The sequence below is a fragment of the Melopsittacus undulatus genome, chromosome Z (assembly GCF_012275295.1).
Source record: "Melopsittacus undulatus isolate bMelUnd1 chromosome Z, bMelUnd1.mat.Z, whole genome shotgun sequence".
NCBI lineage: Eukaryota > Metazoa > Chordata > Aves > Psittaciformes > Psittaculidae > Melopsittacus > Melopsittacus undulatus.
In genome coordinates this window covers 45,867,880-45,895,119 of record NC_047557.1, presented here as the reverse complement: position 1 = coordinate 45,895,119, position 27,240 = coordinate 45,867,880, and positions in this window count along the sequence as shown.

The window sequence follows — 27,240 nt, the reverse complement described above, 5'->3', positions numbered from 1 at the left end:
ATTCATTCTATTGGTCAAAGAAGCCATCATAATATCTGGATTTATTATTTTTAAGTAGTCAATTTTCTTTACAAGAAGAATTGAGTAAACATGACTTAAGAATACCAGGTAGCCTGCTGCTGGAGTAGTCTTTCAGCAAGAGGAAATGAGAGGAACAAAACCTATAGGGAGGGAAAGAAACAAGTCACTTACTTACTGGAGAAATAGTTTAGCCACAGGATTATTGCAAAAAATACACCAGGAACCAAAATGTTGTTAATCTAGTGACACAAACTGCAGATAAAAATGTTATCAAAGTAATCTTTAATTCACTTATGGTTTGGAAAAAACTGGAATTGTGTTTTCCTAGTGCCCAATAAAGAAAAATTATTTCTTAAATTTCAATTAAATGCATTTTCAAAGTAAGCTATTTATGGGTACAAGTACTTAATCGTACAACTGCACTAAATTATTAAACTTTTCTAGAACATAATTGAATAGCACAGTTGAATAATTGTTTAATACTCTTTACTGGCTCTTTCTTCACTACAACTTCACTGTTGTTTCTCTAGTAATAAAAAACCTACCATAAAGAAGAATTATAAGGGAAACATCTTCATTTAGTTTTGTTAAACTCTGTTTTCTGATGAAACAGCAGATGAAGTGAGTCATAAGATTTTTGAAAAAATAACAATATTTCAAATCAAGTCAGGCGTCTTTTCTCCCTCCTATCTCTATTGGAACGATGGATGACTTACATTTAAGTTTCTGCCTGCGTGGAAAGTGAATTTAGCTTTTACTTAGGCAGTTAAATGTTTGCAACAGCTGGGATTCTAACAGGAATCTTCCCAGTGTCACATTATTTGCAGTAAAATCTTGAGGTTTGCTATATCACGCAGTGCATATCAGGCAATATGCAGAGAAGTAAATATTTACAAGAGGCTTTGCAGTGTCCAGGTGTCCTGGGTTCAGCAGCAGCAGCCATTTTTCTCCTTCTCAGTAGCTGGTGCAGTTCTGTGTTCTTGACTTTCAGCCTGTGAACAATGCTGGTACCACCAATGTTTTCAGTTGTTGCTACTCTGACCAAGGACTTTGTGAGTCTCATGCTCTGCCAGGGAGAAAGGGAGGCTGGGAGGAAGGAGAGACAGGACATCTGACCCAAACTAGCCAAAGACGTATTCCATACCACTGCAAGTCATGCCCACTATATAAACTAGGGCAGTTGCTCAGAAGGGTAGATCACTGTTCAGGTTGGACTGGCTATTGGTCAGCAGGTGGTGAGTGGTTGTATTCTCTTCTCATGTTATACCCCTTATCATTATTATTATTGGTGGCAGCAGCAGTAGTTTGTGTTATATCTTAGTTACTGGACTGTTCTTATCTCAACCCGTAGGAGATACATTCTTTCGGTGCTCCTTCCCATCCCACTGGGAGTGGAGGGGGAAGGAGGGAGTGAGAGAGCGGCTGCGTGGTTCTGGGTCGTCAGCTGGGCTTAAACCACAACACCAGGCTTCTGCTCTGTGCTCTTCAGATCTGAGTATATTTGTGGTTTAGGACTAGATCAGTTCACTATTCTCCTTTGTTGTTACAGTACTGCTAAAATGAATTCACATTGGCATAGGACTTTTTCCTGTAAATTGAAACAGTTTAGGCTTTAGGTATAGAAGACAGGGCATAGAAGACAATCCAGAAAACAATCCAGTTGATGTCCCACTAGGTGTCAACTTCTTATAATCTAGCCTGCTGACTGTTCATTAGCATATGGGAAACTGCACTCTAATACCATGTTCCTATACCTCTAGATTCACTCTCAGTCAAGAGTTAGATCATCATGAGGTATGTTTAAAATAAGAATATGCAAAAATTAATTTTGAGAAGGAGTGAAAATAATCACTGATAAAAAATATAGAGTTTTAGTTTAACAGGAATACAGTTTTTCACAGCTGCAGCAACAGCATAATTTCCATGTCCTTAATTCATCAGAGGAAAATGGAGAGTTAAGCAATTGAAAAATGGCAAAAATTAGAATAAATATTTAAATACTATGCCTTCCACTAGTTCCATCACTACTACTATGCTTTTCAAGATTCAAGGTACTGGCTAGCTCTTTATTGATCTGACATGTAAAATATTCTTATACTTAACTTTTGATAAAATTATTAACAGGATGTTGTGGTTTAAGCTCAGCCAGTAAGTCAGAACCATGCAGCCACTCACTCAATCCCTCTCCTTCTTCTTCCCCCAACTCCTGGAGGGATGGGAAGGAGAATTGAAAGAATGTAACTCCCACAGGTCGAGATAAGAACATTCCAGTAATTAAGGCATGACACAAAAACACTCCTGCTACCTCCAATAATAATAATGATAAGGGAAATAACAAGGGAAGAGAATACAACCACTCACCACCTGCCGACCAATAGCCAGCCCAACCCCAGTAGCAATCTGGCCCTTCTGGGAAACTGCCCCCAGTTTATACAGTGGGCATGACTTGCTGTGGTATGGAATACCATTTTGGCTAGTTTGGGTCAGGTGTCCTGTCTCTGCTTCCTCCCAGCTTCCCCTCCTCCCTGGCAGAGTGTGAGACTTAGAAAGTCCGTGGTCAGAGTACACATTACTTAACAACAACTAAAAACATCAGTGTTATCAGCATTGTTCCCAGACTGAGAGTCAAAAACACAGCACTGCACCAGCTACTAAGAAGCAGAAAAATGGCTGATACTGCTGAACCCAAGTCAGAGGAACATACAAGTCTGTTTATTCTTCACTCTGTAGTAGCTACACCAAAATTATTTTACCAGCATAGTTTCATGTGTAGCTTCTTCACTGCTTCTAAACCAAGTTTGTCTGACAGACTTCTTTCCCATATACTGCTGCATTTAGGTGATTCCCCTAACTGGTACGAAAAACATTAAATACTTTTTTTCCAGTTTATATGAATTTTCAAATATCACTATGACTTTAGGCAAATAGCTTACAACCTTTTCCTCCATCTACTCACTTTAAATGTTTTAGAACAAAATAAATGTTTATTAATGTTTAATACAAGTTTAGAAGGGTTTCTGAATCACTTAGATACACAGAAAGTTTTGCTTTCGAGATACAAGAGCCTTTCTTCCTGGTTCTTGATTTTCACAGAAACTAACAGTATTTTTGTCTGCTCCAAGGACTCAAAGGTTGTTGAAAGGAGTCTTTTGTGACAATCCTGTAAGGTACTAGAAGCAAGCATGCTTTCCTTTACATGAGAGATCTCAAAAAACAACCACATTCCATTCCATCAACAGGTCTTGAAACTTTCCTGTACTCTACACATGTTTAGGGTCTAAAAGAAATATTTCAGCTGAAACATATGCTTAAATCCCTCCTATGAGAATGTTGCACACTGGAGTAGGAATATTGGCTTTGTTCTCCCATATTCCAGACACTTTGTGTTTATTCACACATTCTTTCTTCTTGAATTCCCTTGAAAGGTTTTTACACTGAAATTTCAACCTCTTGTGGGATAGAACAATGATTCTTCTCTGGTCTATTTTTAATAATTTCTGACAGATTGCTATTCAGTTTTTTTACACACCTTCTCTCCACTTATTTTGGTAAGGTAGCCATGAGAAGTTAATACATTTGTACAATTTCTGTGTGTCTTTCTTCTCAGTTGGCTTAAACTATTCTGAAGAACCAATGAATAGTGTCATGTAGACAGAAAAATTTTCTTTTGGCACCAGACGACAATAAAATCTTGCTTGCCTTGCAACTTCTCCTTTGCTTTCTATTACTTCCTTGACTGGTAACACTAACCTAACAGGTGGTGTGGCCTTTTGATTTCTTGCACTAATATACCTATTGGATTTATGTTGCAGATCAGCTTTGCCTGGTAACTTATTTATCTTTGTCTTAGAACTTTGTTAACAGTGATGAGTATCACTATATCTGTTTCTTAGGAGGGCTGGATATTTCTGTCATGGTTTAAGCCCAGCTGGTAAATCAGAACAGCACAGCTGCTCACTCACTCCTCCCTTTCTTTCTTCCCGCTCTTGGAGGGATGAGGAGGAGAACCAAAAAAATATAAATTCCATGGATTGAGATAAGAATAGTCCAGTAACTAAAGTATAATACAAAACTACTACTACTAACACCAATAATAATAGTGATGAGGGAAATAACAAAGGGGGAGGATATAAAACTAAAAGAGGAAAAGGAAAAGAAAACAATATACACAAGTGATGCACAATACAATGGCTCACCACCCGCCGACTGGTACCAAGCCTGACCCAAGCATTGATCTGTGCCTTCCAGGTAACCCCCCCCCCTAGTTTTATACTGGGCATGACATGCTGTGGTGTGGAATACCCCTTTGGCTAATTTGGGCCAAGTGTCCCATCACTGCTTCCTTCCAGCTTCCCATGCCCCTCCTCACTGGCAGAGCATGAGAGACTGAGAAAGTCCTTGGTTGGAGTAATCATTGCTTAGCAACAGCTAAAACCATCAATGCTGTTCTCAGGCTAAAGTCAAAAACAGCACTGCACCAGGTACTAAGGAGAAAAGTAACTGCTACAGCTGAAACCAGGTTATTCTGTAATGACTGAGGATGTCAGCTGTCCCACTTTTCCATAGAAGTTAGATTTTGTGATTTTTACCTTTGACAATAAATCCATAATTTTTTTTCCATGTGGAGATTTTTTGCATGAACTTTTCATCCTTGTGTATGATAGCAAGCAACTAATGTGGTTTAATTTGAACTGACATTTTCGACTTTGGGCTTCTTGTGGGGCTGAGGTAGAGCAGGAACATTCAATAACGGAAGCATATATCATAGCACAGGGCAGAAGGGATATCAGATTCAACATTTAAAGAGTTTGGGGATGAGAAAATCAGAGTCTAAATACACACTTTAAATGACAGTTTACAGAAGGTTGTCCTGCTGCTCTTAGGAATCAGGAGAAAAGAGTGGGTGGCTGCCCTCTTTGCCTTTGCCCCTTGTTGTCCTGGGACTGTCCTGCAGCCTGTGTGCTGGCAGCCACTGAAGTAGTGTAATAGGCTGACCAAAGCAGCTGCCGCCAGCTTGGCTTCCAGCACTGGGTGTCCCTGGGGCAAGGCTGCTGCATAACATTGCTCATAACAGGTGTACCTGATGGTCCTATACACAAGCCTTTTGTAAGATGGAAAGTTTAGTTATTGCTGTAGAACATAAGGAAACCTCCCTTCCCATAGCTACGTAAATTTTATAGCAGTTTTCTTTAGGCCTTTAAAATGGATTGTGTTGTATTTATGGCTGAGGGAGAGCATTCTGTAAGATTTTATTCTGATATCTCTATACAGTAAATTGTTGATGTAATTTTACCCTGGCTGACCTCAGACGCCCTAATTCCCTCATCTATGACATTAAGTCTATATGAAAAACCCAATAAATACTGTAATTTAACAGGAAAATTCTTCTGTGTTTTAAAGGCAAATATGCTTGTGCAGCTAAAGGCTGTAGATAGCTTGGATAAAGATTTGATCTTCAGACAACATCATGTCCAGACAAATATTATTTTGAGATTTTAGATGTTGCAAAACCTGTTGTTTCCACATGGAAAAGGATTTGCATCTCCAGACAATGCGCAGCATACTTCAGCATACTGGTAAATGGCCAACTTCTGTACAGAGAATTTACCTGCAAGAAATACCTTGTGGGTGGTAGTACATGTACTTACGCTACCGTCTGGTAGTTTGGCACTTCTTTTAGAACATCATTTGTGTAATTGTTCCTTTTTAATTAAATATTACATTTTCTAGCAGACTGAGAGGAGAATCTAAATTAATCAAGAGCCTTGTAGTGAAATCCAATCTGCTTATTAAACAATTGTCAAATGTTTAATTACTATAAAAAAACTCCAAACCCAACCCCCAAAACTCCTATTAATTCAATACAATGCTCCTTGGAATTTAATGAATTTTTCTGGGGTTTAATGTTGTAACTTGAGTAAAATACAGGATTTATTTGAGTTAATGATAGTTTAAGAGATTTTCTTAATTATAAAGTGTTGGGTATTTTTTTTAAATAAAAGAAACATGAAATGTTGAAGAGCTGTGAGAATTCTAATACTTATTTTGCAGGAAAATTTTCTAAATTCTATTTCAACTTATGCAAAGCAAGAGCTAGCATTTTCTTGTATATGAAAACACATAGTATTAAAAAGACATATAGTATTATAAAAAAAAATCTACACTGCAAGTATATTATTAAGGGGATCTTATTCTATCCCCAGTGTGAGAGTGTGCTTATGACAAACTGCGCACTCACACATTCACAAGGAGTCTGCACAGATGGTAGCTATGGAAATCAGGACTACACCTGGAAAAGAGAGGAGAGAGCTTGGCAATTTAAAATGGATGTTTGATTTGAGTTGTTTTACTAATAAGCAGGCAAGTGTGTAAGAAAGAAGAGGGTTAAGTTCTGTGCCCCATCTATGGAGAGTTCAGATCCATACATAAATGTAAGATACTTGTATGCAGTTTGACAGAAAAATATTACACTCAGCTAAATTTGGAAACTATTTCTAAAGACTTGAGGCTGTCTTAGCTTTCACGAGTACTGCCAATTGTCAAATGGATTCATATATTTGAAGATTCACTCCATTCCTTTTCAATTTCCAGGTGGGATTTAAGTAATTATATATTGAAACCTGTCTGTATGAGAGAATTTACAGCTTAACCGCAGGAAGTAAACTAAATTTATACCATTTTCAATAAAGCATCTGTCAGGATGTTATGTATGAAGGCCAATCACAGAATCACAGAATAATTAGGATTGGAAAGGATCATCTAGACCAACCCACCTGTCAGGGCAGGGCCACCTAGACCAGGTTACACAACAATGTTTCTAAGCAGATTTTGAATGTCTTCAGAGAGACTCCAACGCATACCTGGGCAGCCTGTCTCAGTGCTCTGCCACCCTTAACATAAAGAAATTCTTTCTCATGTTGAGGTCAACTTCATAATCAATTACACCCAAGCCCATTTATAATTTAAGCAACTTTGTTGTCCTGAGTACTGTGGAGCAGAATTTAAGAGGGAATATGTTTTGCATCTTACAGACTAAAGAATGCCATATTCTTTTGAAGTTATCAACCAGGGTGTTAGCAAAGTTGAAACTTCAAGATTTTGGTGTTCATATTTGTTGTGTTTGTATTGCAAATGTGGTTTGATCAGCATACATATATGTGTGGTTTGATCAGCATATATATATAGAGCAATGTATATAAAGTCAAACAAAAATCTGTACTGTAGTAACACACAATTATGTAGACAGTTATTGATGTTATACAGCTAAAAATGTTAGTGCTTAATAAATACCTAAATAAATTCTGTACTATGCAGAAATAAACCCCAATAAATGTGTCAGAAATCAATGAATATGTTCTAAAACACAAAAAATGCTCAATTCTGGTTGACTCAATAATCAGCAGGCTAGTAATAAATTCTCTAATCTTTAAGTCTAGCTTGATGGAATAAATGCTACCTAGAGTGACTAAAAGTCCTTGTTGTTCTTACTGTTTGTGAAATGGATTGTTGTATTTATCTGTGTTTGAAATTACGTGTATTTAGACACTAATTACTTCTGCTAAAAAATGCAATTTTCACTATTATTTTTTTTTAGCAAAGAGATCAGTGCCTATTAGAAATTGTAATTGCACTACCTTTTCAATGCAGTAATGTGAAGTCAAGTGTTAGGGTGGGAAGGATCAACTCTATGAGGAGAGAGACATGATTAAATGAACAGGGCAGGAAAATGGCCTTTTAAGATGAATTTTGGGTGGAATGACAAGACAGATTTACTGAAGCCATTAAAAAAGATCTCAGAAGTGCAGCTGGGAGAAGTGAATCAGCACAACACTTCTGTTTATGCAAATAGCTAAGAGGAGCTGTATTTCATGTGATATTCTTCTGCAGAAAGATATTAGGCCATAGTGGGGCTGAGAATAGAGAAAGATCTGTGCTCAGTATTGTATTCATATGTAAGCAACAAGTGACATACAAATGATGAGGTATTTCATAACAAAAAAAAAAAAAAAAACAAAACCAGAGACCTTTTTAAAGATCTTGAGAAAGATTAAGAACTCCACTTTAATTTGTTTAAGATTGAGGTAATAACTAGGTGTCTATGTGGACATGCCCAATTGTCAGACAAATATTACATTTGGAAAAGAACATCTATGACAAGACATGTCTCCTTGCTTTTTAACTTTTATTTTTGAAGAGCTTAGAGAAGTAACCAATCTTAATCTTTTAAACAAAAGTTTGCCATCAACAGTGCTATAACCTAACTATACTCAAAGGCATATGCATAGAGCTTCATATGTTCTGGGGATTCATAGAGGTCAGACATAAGGAAAGTTTTCACTGAACTAGCTTCCAAGACTTGAACGCAAAGCCAGGTTAAGGTACACTGGCAAGACACACAGGTGGATTTTGCCATTATTTGGGAGCAGACTTGCGGTATCCGTAGGCTGGCTGAAAGCTACATGTCATGTAATGTGCAATATGTGCTGGATTCCTCTGTGTAGGTAACTTGCTAAATATCAAAGTGCTTCTGATACTTTCAGGATGAAAAATACCAAAAGATGTAAGCATTTTCAATAATTATTATTATTATTAATTTACATTTTTATAGTTTATGTTCAAAGTTGGCAAATACAGGGCTGTAAACACCTGCATGTCTTCATATTTTATATCTCCTCAGGAACTTCATAATTGCAGACTGGGGCAGAGGTCTGAAATAAGTCTGAAGATGATGTAGGACACATTTACATTTTCTGAAATAACCAGATCAGGAATTTACATTCACAAAACATAGTAACAAGAACATGAGCTGCTTTGCACAAGTACATCTCTGGTAATTTACCTTGCTTTGATCTTCTGTGAGCAAATTTTAAGAAATTCAACAAATGAGGTGCAGAAGTGTTAAGTCTTCCACCCTGATGCATCTTTAGATGAAATTGCCAGTGGATAGTTTAACACATCTGTAGCTTGAAGCTTCATTTTTGTAATTGTTCCTATTTAAATGAACACTACTTACTTCAGCAGACTGTAAATTGATTTTAAATTAAAGTAAGGTCTGGTAAATCAGGGAACAGTATAAAAAGACTGAGATTTCTTTGTTATCTTCTACCATCTAACATAATATAATTTTTCTCTAAGCAAGGTAAATATATTATTTTTGTATTTTACCATCAATTGACTAGGGAAATTCATGGAAACTTTACAATGGACTCTAGGGTCTTTTTCTTCTTGACAAATCCATTAGGCAGTTAAAATTAATAGGAGCTACAGAGAGTCATTAAGGTGAAATATAGATCAGCTATCTTCACCTTGACAGGGAGTTAGGAGAGTTAAACACCCATGCTGGATTTCTGTATGTGAGAATCACTTCTCAAAAAATATATGGGTTGTAACGCAATGTTTAAATATTTAAGGGTGTGACTTTCTTTCTAGACATCTATTCTCAGAATTTTGTGCGCTTGTAGTGCCTTTCACTTGCTGTTTTGTAAAGCATTTTTACTTATTTTTTGTGGCATGAATCTTTGCAGTACAGATAAACCAAGATTTTGGATGGTGTAAAACTGAAGCTTAAAAAAAAAGTTTTTTTTTTTTAAAAGGAAATGTTTAATCCGTACAGAAGATGAGCACTGCTCCATTTTGATGAGCTACATAGGACATACCTAGAATACATAATGAAGTGCTTTTAGAGAACTGAACAGTCTTATTTTCCTACATGGAGTTTTTCTGTGATGCAAATTTAAGCTAACCAATACCTTAAAATATATATATATTCTTTTTTATACTCAGTGAAGATCGGATCTGGAAAACTAGCCTTGCAAAACTAACCAAAAGCTCTACTTAAAATCCTCATAACACACATATATGTTTTATTTACTTGGTTAAGTTAGTTTCAGTTTTGCTGTGTGCTTTTAACAGTGACTAGGCAAGACAACTCTGTCTGTACTCTTGTTCATCTCATGCCCAGCTATAATATACTGCATGTGTACCAGAAGTTTCTGCATACTTATGCACCACTCTCCCTACCAGGAGACATTTTTTTTTGTATTCCTGCACATCTTCCATAAATGCAGTGAATCTGTCAGGTAATGATTTGTGTGTGTGACTATAAAGCATTCTTAAGCATACATATCTTCAAGATAAATACAGCAGTTGATGTTTCAGAATTGTTTTGCATATCAACTTTAGGATGCATCTAGAATGTATTGAGCACGATGGAAAAAATCCCTAGCCATAGGTGAGAAGTGAGGAATATAAAGACATCTTTGTAGTGCTGTTATTGTGAAGCTGTACTGCACCTAGGCTTCTGGCTCAAGCGTGCTGTGCATAGACTGTGACTCAAGGCTACTAACACAGCAAAGATTGGGTAGGTGTCTGCATCCTCTGGGCATTGTCTCTTCTTTGGTCTTTAGTATGATGCTTATAGAGGTCTGTATGAGGATAGCTCAAAGAAACTTTTTTGCATATAGCAACCTGTCTTAGCTATTGTGCACAGTTTACATGCAGTTATTATCAAAATGGAGAAGATTTTAATTGTCTTTACTTGGTCATTTAGTTATAGACTGTAGAAAATGCTTTGGGGTTAGTTACAAATCTGTGTTCATAGAAGACATTATCTATACATTCACATGTTTATTTACTAATCTCAAAAACCAGTTCTGTTATGTTACTTAAATTTTTTGAATGCTATTTACGTTGTTCCATGAAATGAGTAGGAGAGAGTAGAAATCCACTTGCCTTCAAAAATTGATAACACACATTTTTATGTTATTATGGTTTAAAATTTAAGTTTTAGAACATTCAGATAAGAAAGACTAGATCAATATGTGGCTTTTTAAAGTACTATAACAAGGAATACTTTTTTTTAGAAATTGCATTTTGTTTTACCAATTGACAACTAATTAACAATTTTCTTTGTTACATTCATGATAGAGGTAATTGCTGCTGAAAGAAAAGATAAGGCCCTTATAGATATTTTGCTTATTGATAAAAATACCACTACAGACTGTTTATATATAATATCAATATCTACTTCAACACCAATTGTCAAAACCTAATTATGACTGATTTCAGAGAACACAGCTTCATGTATTAATACAGTAGAGTCATTCTGCAGAATTTCCTAGGTCCACAAACATGAATAAGGAGATCACCATGCAATAAATGATCAGATTTAGCTGGCTGAATCAATCTTTTCCCTTTTACAAAACTGAGTTTCTACCAAACGATGAATTTGATCACCTGTTTGAAGTGTGAAATTAAACTGTGAAATTAAAATCTGTAATACATCTCTATTTACCTTTTGGTTGTTGTTTTGGGATTTTGGTTGTGTTTGTTTTTTAAACAGGAAAACAAAAATTAAACAGATTTTTGCATACTGCACAGATGATATTTTACATCACATATTTCAAGGGAATATACCTGAATATAGGTTTCAGACTGTCTATAGCTAGTTTTACACAAGTGTACAGAAGGTGCTTGAGCAGCTGTAAGAAGATCCTTTTCTTTTGTATTTTTTAAAGGAAAGCCATGTCTACTTGATTTGTGCATTCATTCTGAGTAGAAGCATTGTACCGAGATCTCTCTTTGGCACACACAACAGGCCGGAATAAAGACAAAGAGCACCATCATTCACTCTACCAAATATGAAGAACTGTTTTACATAAAGCTATTTCTGAATGAATATGCATGCGACCTGATTTTGCATCCTGGTTCCACCAAATGTACATTTTCAGTAATCAGTTTAGGTATCATTACTTTCATGGTCAAACGTTATCAACAAACTTTTAACTCTGTAAACAGTTTTAATACGTATCGTGTGAAAAAGTGTTGTGTTATTAAAGTGTAGCTTTAATGCATCATCTTCTTTATGATATTCAGGGTATTCTTTTTTATTGTATCCATGTGCTTTATCTTTTTATGATTCCACTAAGTCCTTTAAAGGCTTTTCAGATTCTTAACTGTTTAAGTATTCAAAAGGGTCTGTAATTATCCTTTAAAGGACCTTCATTAGTTTCATGGTGATGAATGTTTAGGTCTGAGACATCTCTTTAAGATTTACCTTGGCAGAATTTTTGTTTTCTTAAAATCAGCTTAGCTATCTCGCTTAGTTTGAATTTAATGTATTTTATCATCCACCTAGCTGCTTACTTCTGTATTTCATTGCTGGTTAGTTTTACATTCTGTTTCCTATGATGCATATAATTCTTAATGAGAACAAAGTCTTTCTCTTAGAAATGTAAATTAATGACCAAAATCGGCAGGGACAAGATAGAGGATACGAAGGTTGAAGAGAGAGAGAAAGAGAGCAAGCTCATGGTGAAACAAGAAGTTGGACAAGAAAGGCGAAAGACAGAGAATATGAATAAGGGACAAAGAAAGAAGGATACTCCAGACTGAAATATCTGCTTTTTGAGCAGTGAACAGGGTTAGGAGATTTCTGTCCCACAAATTGACCAGAGCAAGGCTAACATTGCTGTCCTACAGCTGCTGGCTTTTTTGCTAGTGTTTGGTTGATCTGGGATAAATTTCTTCTTTCCTTCCTCCAATCAAAAGTCTAATTTCTGTAATGGTCAAATGGATATGTTTATGTACCATTTGGCTGTTATTTCTATTAATAAATGTCGTGGTTTAAACAAAATCCGCACAGCTCGTTCACTCACTCCCCCCCTTGCTCCCCCAAGTCCCGGAGAGTTAGGAAGGACAATTCAAAGAATGTAGCCCCCACAGATTGAGATAAGAACGGTTTAATAGCTAAGGTATAACACAATCACTACTGCGATTACTACTACAAATAATAATGATAAAGCCAATAACAAGCGAAAAGAATACAACACCACACCAGCCACCGACCCATAACTCACTCCGCCCTGCCCAGCTGAGCACCATGTGCTCCCTCCTCCATTTTCCTCCAGAGCTCCACCCTTCCAGCTCTCTCCCCAGTTGCATCCTGGGCATCACGTGCTATGGTATGGAATACCTCATTGGCTAGCCTGGGTCAGGTGTCCTGTCTCTCCTTCCTCCCGGCCTCCCCTCCTCCCCAGCAGAGCACGTGCTCAGAAAAGGCCTCGAACAAAAACACCCTCAAAACATGCTCGCTATCAAGCAACTCTTCCCAGCCCAGAAGTCAAAACCACAGCACTGCACCAGCTACAAGAAGGAAAAAAAAAATGACTGCTACTGCTCGACCCATGAAATTATCCACCCCTTATTCCATACCAGTCACATCATGCCAAGATCCCACATTTTAAATACACCATCACTCGTAAGTCCACCCCTCGATCATGAGTCAATCTCTATGTTACATCTCTGGAATGATGGCCTGAAGTATCTGTGCCCACCAGGCTCAAAATCATTCACCATCTCCTTCAGAAGTTCTACAGCTTGCTGCTGGGGACTCCATACAGCTGCCTTCCACTTCCAATGCTTCCAAAGCACTGGAGAAACCCAGTGGACCAGATACCTGGCCATACTGTCCCACATGCCCTGCCACTCATGACTGTCCAGCCTTGGGGACAGTCTACTGGTGCTCCTATGTACTTGTCTAACCTTAGACAAAACCCAAACCTAACTCTGCTTAACTTTTGGGATCGGGGCTGATGTACCTGCCCTGCTTGCCAGTTCTCCCACCGCCAGCTTCTCTTCTCCTGAGTCTGGATCTTCCTTCTCTGCCTTGCTGGAAAGTGCTGCTTGGTCTCCTGAATCCTCCTGGGGCTCGGCAGGCGACTTCCGGGGGACACTCTCGGCTGTCGCAGGGTTGGGAACAGCCGCGGGACTCACCTCCCCCGCTGCCTGGTCCCGCTGCTCAGCTACCGCTTCTCTCTGCTCCCTCTCTGCATCCTCCCGCTGCCCTGCCACAGCCATTTGGTTCCCCGTGCCGCTCTCCCTGGCAGCCTCAGCCACCAGCAGCTCCCGGGGTCGCTCTTTCCCGTCTTCATGCAGCCTCACTCAGATGGAGGCAAAGACAAGGGCAAGGATGGTGAAGAGCAGCGGGACGGCCTAGTACAAGTCCAAGTCCATGGCCACGTCCATCCCCCCCTGCTGCCGGAGCCCCACCGTATTACAAGCCTCTGACTTAAAGTACAGTGAAACAAAAGCTTTAGCCCAAGCCCCATGACTGATAAACACGAACACAGCTAATCCATACTTAAAGTACCTGGCAATATCCTGAAACTGTGAGATCCAGAGAATAAACTCTAAGAGCCAATAAATCAGCATTGTGACAAGAGACCATAAATCCACTCAGATCTGTTCTTATCTCAAACCCTTGGGCCCCACGTTGGGTGACAAAAATGTCATGGTTTAAATCAAATCTGCACAGTTCGTTCACTCACTCCCCCCCTTGCTCCCCCAAGTCTTGGAGAGTTAGGAAGGCAAATCCAAAGAATGTAGCCCCCACGGGTTGAGACAAGAACAGTTTAATTGCTAAGGCACAACACAAATCACTACTGCCATTACTACTACAAATAATAATGATACAGCAAACAACAAGCGAAAAGAATACAACACCCCACCAGCCACCGACCCATAACTCACTCCACACTGCCTGGCTGAGCACCGCGTGCTCCCTCCTCCATTTCCCTCCAGCACTCCACCCTTCCAGCTCTCTCCCCAGTTGCATCCTGGGCATCACGTGCTATGGTATGGAATACCTCATTGGCTAGCCTGGGTCAGGTGTCCTGTCTCTCCTTCCTCCCGGCCTCCCCTCCTCCCTGGCAGAGCACGTGCTCAGAAAAGGCCCTGAACCAAAACACCCTCAAAACATACTCGTTATCAAGCAACTGTTCCCAACCCAGAAGTCATAACACAGCACTGCACCAGCTACAAGAAGGAGAAAAAAATGACTGCTACTGCTCAACCCATGACACATACATGTGGCAATTTTAGGCTGTTATAAAAAAGGTAAGAAAGAATACCAAGGAACCTGTAGTTTGCAGAGGGTGTTTTTCCACTGCTCTATTTATTGGATCATTAAGTCCCTTATATGTGGATTAGACACTGGCTATGACTACCCTGTGAAAGATGAAGCAGGGTGAATGCTTTGATTCTGGAGCTCAGCCATGTCTGAGAATGCCACTTTCCTGCTCAAAAGTGGCATTTGGGGAATAGAGAGAGTTTGGAAGTGTGTGGTGCATTTCCAGCTCTCACCCTTTTGGTTGCTCTACAATCACAGAAATTCTTGTAATGCCTTTGTCTTTTGTGTAATAAGTTGGGCAGTGAAGTGTCCCTTGACCATACCAGGAAATCTAGCATAGCTAAGAAAGAAGGCACTGATTGTACCAGTGACTCCTGACCCTGGCAAAGTGGGGAAGCAACAGCAGGGATAATCAGTCATCCCATGACAGCCTTAGAACACTCCTTCCCTTGGTGGTAGCCCAGGTAGAATGGTAGCACTGTTACTAGACTTTTGGAAAATGTCTAGTATTTATTGACTTGGGTTGCGGCCACAATGGAAATCTACTAATGACTTAATCAAATTATTCTGTGACCCTATAATTGTGGTCCTGACTGAGATACATTAAGTCTTGTGAACTGCAGCATGATAAAATCAGAATCTCCCTCTGAGCAGGACACCTCTTAAAACTCACAAACTCTCTAGTCTGTGATAATCAGAGGACTGTCTCCAAAAGTTGATTAAAAAAAATGTTTCTATGCCTAATTCATGTAATAAATGAGTGAACCTTGCCACTGACCTTTGTTAAGTCACACTTTTATAAATTCATATTAAAACTACTCTTGCTAATACTTTTGATGACGTTTGTTTGAGCAATCACTTATTTTGTGACAAACTGGCATAGTAAACAGGATTCCTAATCAGGATTTCATGACACTGTCTGAAATCTCCACATTTCAGCCTGAAGGTCAGCCATGGAGTCCCTTGCCCTCATCATGCCCAAGGATATGGCTACATAGACTGATGCAAATAAGGCTATAAAGCATCCAGCCTGAAGCTATCTTGTGTCTGTCCAATGGGTATATAAGAAATGTAGTTCAGGTCTGTCTGTACCTGTTCAAGAAGATATCCCCTGGTTTTATCAAACCTAGATTGCATTGCCAAGAAAGCAGAAGCACAAAAGTATGATTTCATAATTAGCCTGGGTTTTATCCCTCTATGTAAAAGACAGCTCTCCTTGAAGTAGAAATATTAAGGCGAACATTAATAAGTTGTTTACATAAACAAAATTTGTTTAGACCATCTGAAAAAACAGCAGCACTATTAAGTCTTTAGTTATATGTAGTTGTTTCATGTTAAAATCCGTCAATTCAGTGGAAAGCAGACAAGGGTTTAGTTGCTATACAAGAGAAAATATAACATAAACAAGCCTGGCTTCCTCAATATTAGGATAAAAACCCATATGTAATATGGCTTCTTAATCTTGTGTGAAATTGTTCATTTACCAACAGAGTTTGTGACTGCATTAGGATACAAGTGTGGTGCTTTGTTGAAGCAATGTGTAACAGAGAGATAATATGAAAGAAGAATGGCAGTAAACAGGTTTGTGCAAGTTGAATAAGGTCAAAACTATGGGACTGCTTTTTTCAAAAATGTGAATATGGCTGAAGTGGATGGGCAGGTCTCACCTGCATTGTCACCACTTAGAGTAAGCTGCAAGTTAATATTTCATTGGTCTGCACCACATTTTTACGATCATACAGGGTCATACCCTACATACTGTAGGTTGACTGTTGTGACATTGTTCAGTGCAATTAGACATAAGATTCTCTGAAGTTTTTTTTTTTTTTCATTTTAAGAATTATTTTGCAAGCATCAAAAATAGGCAATCTCTTACAGTTGGCTTTTTTTTTTCCTCAGTTCCCTCTCCCTTTTTATATCCCTAGGAGGATTAGATGCAAAGCATACAGCCTGAATGTGTAGATTTGCTTATATATTGTTTAGTAGTGTAAACCTCACATGATAGCATGAACAACTTTTAATACACCAGTATGTAGCTGGTAAATACGATAAAGATCTCTTCAAAGAGTAGATTTTCTTTGTAAGTGTGTTGCAGGTGTGTAGTCTGCTTTATTGTGAAACAGACACAGAAAGGGAGAGACATTTGAGATACGAGCAGTGACAGAAAGATTAGCAACTATGTGAGTACTTCTCCCATCCATATCAGGAAACAATCAAGCTCTTGCAAAGGCTGTTTCATTCTGAATGTAAAATGAGTAATTGTCTTGTATTATCTTTTTTTTTACATAAAACCAAAAAGAATGAATTATTCTGTGCGTTTTTTTTTTGTTGTTGTTATTTCAGACATGACCGGACATGTCCGAAATAATATTTATTTAGACTAATAATAATTATTTAGACTGCTCCTCTTGCTGAATACTGCATCAAGGGCCCAGACCAGTTTTTGTATGAGAATGAGAGGGCTATGGGAATTTTTTATTTCTGTGTTTGAGCTCTAGGGAAATCTCATGAGATACAGCATCTCAAAGTCCTGGGATGACAAACAAGTTGCTAACGAATCAGAGGTGCCTGGCAGCTTTTCCCAGCCAGTATTCTATCCCTTTCCCATTTCTTGCCTGCAAGACTTTTCTCACAAGACCAGCAAAACAAAATCAGAAGTAACCAGTTGGTTTAATACACAGTATCATGTAGTATAGCTTTGTTTGCTCTAGTGCTCAATACTTGGCCTTTACACACTCATTTTTCTCCTCATCCTGGAGGAAGTACTTATCTTTATATACAGATAGCTCATGCTATGGTGTGACTACAGTTTGCTTAAAGCAGCATTAACTTCTGAGTCCAAACACTCGTGCTTTTTGAAGAACTAGTAAGCAACCAGGAAGACAGCAGTAGAGTATGCTAAGCCTTACATATAGCTAAGGGAATGGATGTCTCTAAGGAGTACTGCAGAGGCTAGGCATCTCTACCTTTGCATTAGGAATCAAGATTCCTTCCAGATCCTAACACTTGATGCAATTATAGGGAAGATTATATTCTTTAGGCCTTCTATTCTGTCTTTTATCCCTCCTGAAACAGTAGATAATGCTCTGGGCTTTCCACAAATCAAGGTTTAATATTGATCTTTCTCAGTGCTTTTCCTGCAGAAGAGGATGATTTGTCTGTAATATAACCTTGATTGAGCTGTGCATGCCCCTGCTGATACCAGCAATACTGTTAGTGCAGTTAAAAACTAATCAGGGTTAGGAAACATGCAGATTTTATGGAGACATAGAAGATCATAAGAAAACAACTCCCAATCTGAAAATTTTGTGATGCCGGAAAGGACTGTAAGGGAATCCTAGGATCCTCCAAAACAATCAGTCAAAGTCTTGGTGTTATTTCAGAAGCACACAATAGAGAAAACGGAGCATAAATTCCTGACATTAAAAGAAAATAATAAACAAACAGAAACACCTACAGAAAAAAAGAAGCAAGCAATTTTAGGTTTACTACTACCTTTACATCAGTAGAGAGGTACAAAGAGTATGTCTGCTGTTGCCTTCTGCAGAAATTCTCCAACTTTAATTAAAGCAAGCTGAAAGCAGTTCTATGTACTCTTTTTAACCCTCAGTCTTATTTTTATTGTGGGTGCTCATACAGAGATGACAATACAGCGAAAGTAATCTATACCAGTGATGAGCATTTTCTCCACCTGAAAAATTCTCTCATTTCTCTTGTAACCCCTTTAAAAACTTTAAACACACAGGCAGTATAATACAAGCCACTATTTATCCAGTATCTGATAAACAGAGATTACAAAAGTATAGTATTTTTTACTCTTGTAAAGTTCTTAATAAAAAGTACTTATAGAAGACTGAATAAAATCATAGTCAGTGTAGTATACTGATGGATCTGCTTATTCATTTGTATGTTGTACGTGATCAGACATTAATCTCAGATATGTCATGTTCAATATGTTTCTTCGTTGTTCCCTGCTTTTGTGTTTTCATGCTTTAGTAATAGGGAAGAAACAAATTAAGTATTCTAATGGCTTTGCTGTGTTTTGAAATGCAACTTCATCGTGCACTTTCTGAATGCAAATGATAATAAGGTTTTTATTTCTTATATAACCTATATGGGAAATAGGGGTAATTAAAACCTGGGACTTGAGACAGTGTAATGAGCTCTTACTGATTTGCAACTCCATATGAATAATACTTACTCTTTGCTTTTAATGTGTGCATAGAAAAGAACTACTGACAATTAATGAAACCTTTATGTAGATTTGGTTTAAAAATTCCCTTTTAAATGATATTTTGAGAATGTATTAATTTTAGCTAACATGAGTTAAGTGCCAGAACTTCAAGATGTTGTGTTGTGCAAAATAAAACCACTACAAAATGGTCTCTCTTACGTCTGTGCACAGGATTATACATCAATTTTACAAGTCAGCCACACAGCTATCAATGTGAGTTTTAGTAAGCCAGAAAACTGAGCCTTTAAAAGAAAAGGAGTTTTAAACCACATAACCACTAAAGTCTAGAATAACATCTTCAGAACAGGTGTCTATGCTTAAATTTCTGTTACCACATATGACACATGAAATAATTATTAATCTTGAATATCAAGTATTTTGGCTTATTAAAATAACTAACATGACTTGGTTATTGGCTTAAAATGTGACTTCCCAGCCTTTGGAAATTAGTTAACTTGAAAATTTCAGTTTCCTTTAATAAGACAAGAAGCATAAACAAATAATTTTGGCACTACTCTAGCACAGACTATTGAGTATACTTTGCTATCACACCTTTCGTGAATAAGTCTGAGCCATTTAAGGCAAGGCCAAAAGAAAGCTATCAAAGACGTCGGAGTCAGATGTTGCTTTCCAAACTGCAGAGCTACTGAATTCAGCCACCCACTAGTCCTGAAACCACCTTTACTCTCTGCTGCTAAATGAGACCTTTAGGGTAGCTCTAAGAATCCCCATCAAAGGTATAAGTACCAGTAGTTTTGATATGCCTTTATAAAAGTATGACTTAACAAAATTTGATTACAAGATTCAGTCTATTGTTTCCCAAATGAATATAGAAATGAAAAATGAGGTAAAATCAAACAATTGTTTTAGAAACCGAAGATGCAAAAGGTTAATAGAGATGCTCCTGTTGACTTTCCTTGAGTGGAGGATGTCCAATGCTTTCTAAACTCCTGATGGAGCCTTGGTGAGGTTAGGCCTAGTCTTAGTCTCTGACTTTATTAACTGTTTATATCTTAAGAGTTACAAGTGGCAGGGGAGTCCAAGTTTGTTGGCTGATATTCAAGTATCACCTGCTTGAAGTTCAGGGACGTTACATCCCAACAACAAGGAAATACATCAAGAATGCCAGGAGGCCTCCATAGATGGTTAAGGAGCTGCTGAGCAAACTCAGAAGGAAAAAAGAAGCTTGTGGATAGTGGTAGCAAGGACAGGCAGCCTGGGATGAATACAGGGACATTGCCTGGGAAGCTAGGGATCAGGTCAGGACCAAGTTAGAATTCAGTCTAGCCAGGGTTGTCAAGGATAACAAGAAGAGCTTCTATAGGTATTTCGCTAACAGAAGAGCAATATACCTATAGACTAGAGATAACATGGGGCCTCTCTGGAAGGTAATGGGAGAACTGGCTACCCTAGATTTGGAGAAGGCTGAGGTTCCCAATGGCTTCCCAATGCTGCATAAGTCTTGGAAGGTAGATGCAGAGATCATGGGAATGAAGACCTTGGGTCCATTGTAGGAGAGGATCAGGTCTGAGGAACATGAATATGCACAAGTCCATGGGGCCTGAGAAAATCCATTTGTGGGTCCTGAATGAGCTGGCGGATGAAGTTGCTCAACCACTGCCCATCACATCTTTAAATTCATGGCAGTCAGGTAAAGTTCCCAATGACTGGAAAAAGGGAAATATAACTCCCATTTCCATGAAGATGAATATGGAGGACCCAGGGAACAGCAGACCAGTCAATCTCACTTCAGCGCCTTGCAGGATCGTGGAGCAGATTCTCCTAGAAAGCATGCTAGGGCACATGAAAAACAAAGAGGTGGTTGGTGACATCCAGCATGGCTTTACTAAGGGCAAATCATGCCTGGCCAATTTGGTGTTTTTTATATGATGGGGTTATAAAACTGATGAATAGAGGCAAAGCAGCTGATGTCATCTATCTGGACTTGTGAGAATCATTCAATACTGTCCTGCACAATGTGCTTGCTTCTAAACTAGAGAGACATCCGTTTGATAGATGGACCACCCAGTGGATACACAATTGGCTGGATGACTGCACACAAATAGTTGCAGTCAATGGTTCAATGTCCAACTGGAGACCAGTGAAGAGTAGTCTTCAGCTGTCTGTGTTGGGACTGATCCTGTTGTCGTGGTTTAAACCAAGTCCCCCAACTCCCAGAGAGTTAGGAAGGAGAATCCAAAGAATGTAGCCCCCACGGATTGAGATAAGAACGGTTTAATTGCTAAGGCATAACACAAAACCCCTACTGCCATTCACTACTACAAATAATAATGATACAGCAAACAGCAAGTGAAAAGAATACAACACCCCACCAGCCACCGACCCATAACTCACTCCACTCTGCCTGGCCTAGCACCATGTGCTCCCTCCTCCATTTTCCTCCACGGCTCTACCCCTCCAGCTTTCTCCTTCCCAGTATGCATCCTGGGCATCACGTGCTATGGTATGGAATACCTCATTGACTAGCCTGGGTCAGGTGTCCTGTCTCTCCTTCCTCCCGGACTCCCTCTGGCTGGAAAAAAAAAAAAACCTTGAACAAAAAACACCCTCAAAACATGCTCAAACCATGACATTATCCACCCCTTATTCCATACCATTCACGTCATGCCCAGATCCCACATTTTCAATACACCATCACTCTTAAGTCCACCCCTCGATCATGAGACATCTCTAAGTTGCATCTCTGGACTGATAGCCTGAAGTATCTGGGCCCACCAAAATCATTCACTGTCTCCTTCAGCAGTTCTACAGCTTGCTGCTGGGGACTCCATACAGCTGCCTTCCACCTCCAATGCTTCCAAAGCACTGGAGGGGCCCAGTGGATCAGATACCCGGCTATACTGTCCCACATGCCCTGCCACTCATGACTGTCCAGCCTTGGGGACAGTCTCCTGGTGCTCCTATATCCTTGTCTAACCCTAGACAAGACCCAAACCTGACTCTGCTTAACTTTTGGGATCAGACAAAATGGTTGTGGATGGAACACACTCTGTGTGTGTGCCACCATGCCGAAAACCATCACAATCAGCAGGCAGGTCCCAAGGGCACCCAAAAGCCATTCAAAACCATCAGAACTCTCAGATGATGCTGCTGCACTTGTCACTGGGGCTGATGTAGCTGCCCTGCTTGCCAGCTCTCTCACTATCAGCTTCTCTTCTCCCGAGTCCGGATCTTCCTCCTCTGCCTTTCTGGGAAGTGCTGCCTGGTCTCCTGTATCCTGCTGGGGCTCGGCGGGTGACTTCCGGGAAATATTCTCGGATGCTGCGGGGTTCGGAACGGCGGCAGGACTCGGTTCCTCCTCTGTTCAACACCTTTGTCAGCAACATGAACAATGGGATTCATTGCGCCCTCAGCAAGTTTGCCAATGACACCAAGCTGTGTGGCTTGGTTGATACACTGGAGGGAAGGGATACCATCCAGAGGAATCTTGATGTAGTTGACAGGTGGGCCTATGTCAATCTCATGAAGTTTAACAATGTGAAGCACAAAGTCCTACACCTGGGTCAGGGGACTCAAGGCACAGCTACAGTTTAAGTGGAGAATCAGAACAGCCCTGTGGAGAAGGACTTGGGGGTGTTGGTCAATGAGAAACTGAACATGGCTTCAGTGTGCACTCGCAGCTCAGAAAGCCAACCTCATCCTGGGCTGCATCAAAAGAAAGGGGAGCAACACGCTTCAAAGCTAAGGAGGTGATCCTTCCCCTCTACTCTGCTCTCATGAGACCCTACTTGGAGCACTGTGTGCAGTTCTGGTGTCCGCAGTAGAATAAGGCCATGGAGCTATTGGAGAAAGTCCAGAGGAGAGCCAAGAGGATGACCAGGGGGCTGGAGCACCTCCCATACAAGGACAGGCTGAGAAAATTTGGGTTGTTCAGCCTGTAGAAGAGAAGCCTGAGTGGTGATCTTGTAGCAGCCTTCAAGTGTCTGAAGAGGACCTATAAGGATGATGGAGAGGGATTCTTCACTAAGGACTGTAGTGATAGGATAAGGGGTAACGGGTTTAAACTTAAACTAGTGAACTACAGGTTAGATATAAGGAAGAAGGTCTTCATTCTGGAGGTAGTAAGGCACTGGAACAGGCTGCTCAAACAAGGGATAAATGCTCCATGCCTGTCAGTGTACAAGGCCAGGTTGGACAGAGCCTTGGGCAACAGGGTCTAGAGCCCATGGAAGAGGGTTGGAACAAGATGATCTTAAGGTCCTATTCAAACCCTAACCATTCTGTGATTCTGTTTTTCTACCTAAGTGTACTAATTCATCAGAGAGGTGACTTTTACACAGCTTTCACCTAGTAGCAGTCTGTAGTTTTAAGATGGATCTTAACATTTACAATGTGAATCATAGGTATTTACTACACTTGCCATATTAATGTATATACACACATGCCACTGGCCATCATACTTGAAAAATCATGGCAGTCAGGTGAAGTTCCTGATGACTGGAAAAAGGGAAATATAACCCCCATTTTCAAGAAGGGGAAAATGGATGACCTGGGGAATTGCAGACCAGTCAGTCTCACCTCTGTGCCTAGCAAAATCTTGGAGCAGATTCTCTTGGAAGGCATGCTAGGGAACATGAAAAAGAGAAAGCTGCTTGGTGACAGCCAGCATGGCTTTACTAGGGGAAAATCCTGCCTGACCAATTTGGTGGCCTTCTATGATGGGGCTACAAAAGTGATGGACAGGGGTGGAGCAGTTGACGTCATCTACCTGGACTTGTGCAAAGCGTTCAACGTTGTCCCACATGACATCCTTGTCTCTAAATTGGAGTGTCATCAATTTGATAGGTGGACCACTTGGTGGATAAAGAACTGGCTGGATGGTCACACTCGAAGTGTTGTGGTCAACGTTTCAATGTCCAGCTGGAGATCAGTAATGAGTGGTGTCCCTCAGGGATCGGTGTTGGGACCAGTCTTGCTTAATATTTTTGTTGCTGACATGGACAATGGAATTGAGTGTGCCCTCAGCAAGTTTGCTGATGACACCAAGCTGTGTGGTTCTGTTGATACGCTAGAGGGAAGGAATGCCATTCAGAGGGACCTTGACACACTTGTGAGGTGGGCTGATGCCAACCTCATGAAGTTTAACCATGCCAAGTGCAAGTTCCTACACCTGTCAGAACAAGTCCAGAGGAGGGCCACGAGGATGATCAGGGGACTGGAGCACCTCCCGTATGAAGACAGGCTGAGAAAGTTGGGGCTGTTCAGCCTGCAGAAGAGCAGGCTGCGTGGAGACCTCCTAGCAGCCTTCCAGTATCTGAAGGGGGCCTACAGGCATGATGGGGAGGGACTATTCATTAGGGAGTGTAGTGATAAGACAAGGGGTAACGGGTTGAAACTTAAACAGCAGGGGTTTAGACTGGATCTAAGGAAGAAATTCTTTCCTGTTAGGGTTTTGGGGTATTGGAATGGGTTGCCCAGGGAGGTAGTGAATGCTCCATCCCTGGCAGTGTTCAAGACCAGGTTGGATGAAGCCTTGGGTGATATGGTTTAGTGTGAGGTGTCCCTGCCCATGGCAGGGGGTTTGGAACTAGATGATCTTGAGGACCTTTCCAATCCTAACTATTCTATGATTCTATGAAATACTATACGTTTTCCAAAAGTCTAGTAACAGTGCTACCATTCTACCTGCGCTACCACCAAGGGAAGGAGTGTTCTAAGGCTGTCATGGGATGACTGATTATCCCTGCTGTTGCTTCCCCACTTTGCCAGCGTTAGGAGTCACTGGGACAATCAGTGCCTCCTTTCTTAGCTATGCAAGTGTCCCTTGTATGGTCAAGGGACACTTCACTGCCCAACTTATTACACAATGGACAAGGCGTTACAAGAATTCCTAAGATTGTAGAGCAACCTGTCCTGGTTTGAGCAGTAGCAGTCATTTTTCTCCTTCTTGATAGCTGGTGCAGTGCTGTGTTTTGACTTCTGGGCTGGGAATGGTTGCTGATAGCAAGTATGTTTTGAGTTACTGCTCAAACGTATGGTTTCTCCAAGGCCTTTTCTGAGCTCATGCTATGTGAGGGAGGAGGGGAGGCCGGGAGGAAGCAGAGACAGGACACCTGACCTAGGCTAGCCAAAGAGGTGTTCCATACCATAACACGTCATACCCAGGATGTAACCGAGATTTACCCGGGAGGGCTGGAGCTCTGGGGGGATGGAGGAGGTATCGGTTGGTGCTCGGTCGGGCAGGGTGGGGGTGAGTTATGGGTCGGTGGCTGGTGAGGTGTTGTATTCTCTTCACTTCTATTGGTTTTATCATTATTATTTGTAGTAGTAGTAGCAGTAGTGATTTGTGTTATGCCTTAGCTATTAAACTGTGCTTATCTCAACCCGTGGGGGCTACATTCTTTTCCTTCCTAACTCTCTGGGAGTTGGGGGAGCGAGGGGGGGAGTGAGTGAACGAGCTGTGTGTGGACTTGGTTTAAACCACGACACAACCCAGAGGCTGGCAGATGCATCATCACAGTTCCCACAAATAGGGAGTTGTCCCTATTTAATGCTCAGTGAGAACTAGTTGTGAATGAGAATTGCACCAACCAAAACACTCAGTGGGAGTAACTCTATTTAGCCCATGTGAAGAACTGAAGTGAGGTGTAATCTTAATACACTAGTCCTTATGAAGCCTTCATAGGTTGATGCTGGTCCAGATAATACATTCCTGTATCAAACAGGAGTCACAGCTGAGAGATTTCTCCAAGATTCAATTGTCTCCTTTGGAAAATGCATCAGGATTTCTCTCATTATCTGAAAAGTTTTCTAGAACATCTGGTGTTTGAAGTCACAATCCAGGGTATGAATCTTGAGTTCTGGGCTCTTTAACACCCCTGAAGATTTCCAAATCCAAGTTTCTAAACCCTAGCACAACAGCACAAAACCATGAAGAGTGTATGGCTGGATCCTTTGTTCATTTCTTGTCAGGCCCTTTGGCTCCCACTCCATTCCCAGCTCAAAAACCTTTTTTTCTATTGTAATATACTACCATACTACATTTCTACTACAAATAACTCGCTAGGAAGTGTTACAATTGGTCTTTTTTTTTTTTGTTAATCACATTAGAAGCTTATATCATCATCATATATTAGACTTAGATAACACAAATTCTTCATATGTTACTATTGCATGTTTTTTAATTTTTGTTCTTCAGGAAGGTCATCCTGTGCATGTGTATAATACAATAGACCTTTCCCACACTTTTTTCTGAAACATCTCTCAAACCACCAACCTCACAAACCCATTCCTTCTATATGTACTGTGGCCACAAATGAATATATTAAAAAAATGTTTCTACTTTAATAATACTTATTTTCCTTTCTGTTAACATTTTTCCCTTTTATTCGTTGCACGTAGTCTTTGCTATATTCCATCTTTTTTACAGTATCAAAAAACCATCATAATTATATCATGATTGTATTCTATTAAAAATGTATTCTTTTGCAAGAATCTGTATTTCCTTCCTTTAGGAAGGATTCAGGTATCTAAGAGACCTGTGAAATTAGTAATGTTTTTGTAATAAATTTAGTAATAAATCCATGTGATGTTTTATGACTTCACTGTCCCCTTTCAACTTCTACTTTTTTAATTATCCTGGCTTTCAAGACATGCTCCACTTGAGAGGAGAGCCATCAAAGTAGCTTAGTATCAAGTCATCAAGACTGTTTTCTTGCTTCCTTTTATTATCCTCCTATTTTTTATTTGTACAAATTGCCTTTTTTTTTGTTATCCCTTTACAAATTACTCCCTTCACATGTGAAAATTGTTAAAAACATTTATTAAAAGATTCGGTAATTCATTCTCCAGTGCTCTATGTTGAAACTGTGATTTCCTGTTTTGGAAGCCATGTTACACACAGTGTTTGCTGCAGAAGGAATAAAATTCTTGACTGTGATATGAAAAGGTTCACACAGGCTAAAAGGAAATTATTTTCACAAAACCTCAAAAAAAGATACCTCCAGGATTTTCACTGCATCCTTTCAGGTGAGAAATCTGAATGATCAGACAGCAACAACAGATAAACTGTGCAGCCACACTTTCTGTTCCATCCTTCAAACCCAGAATTACAACA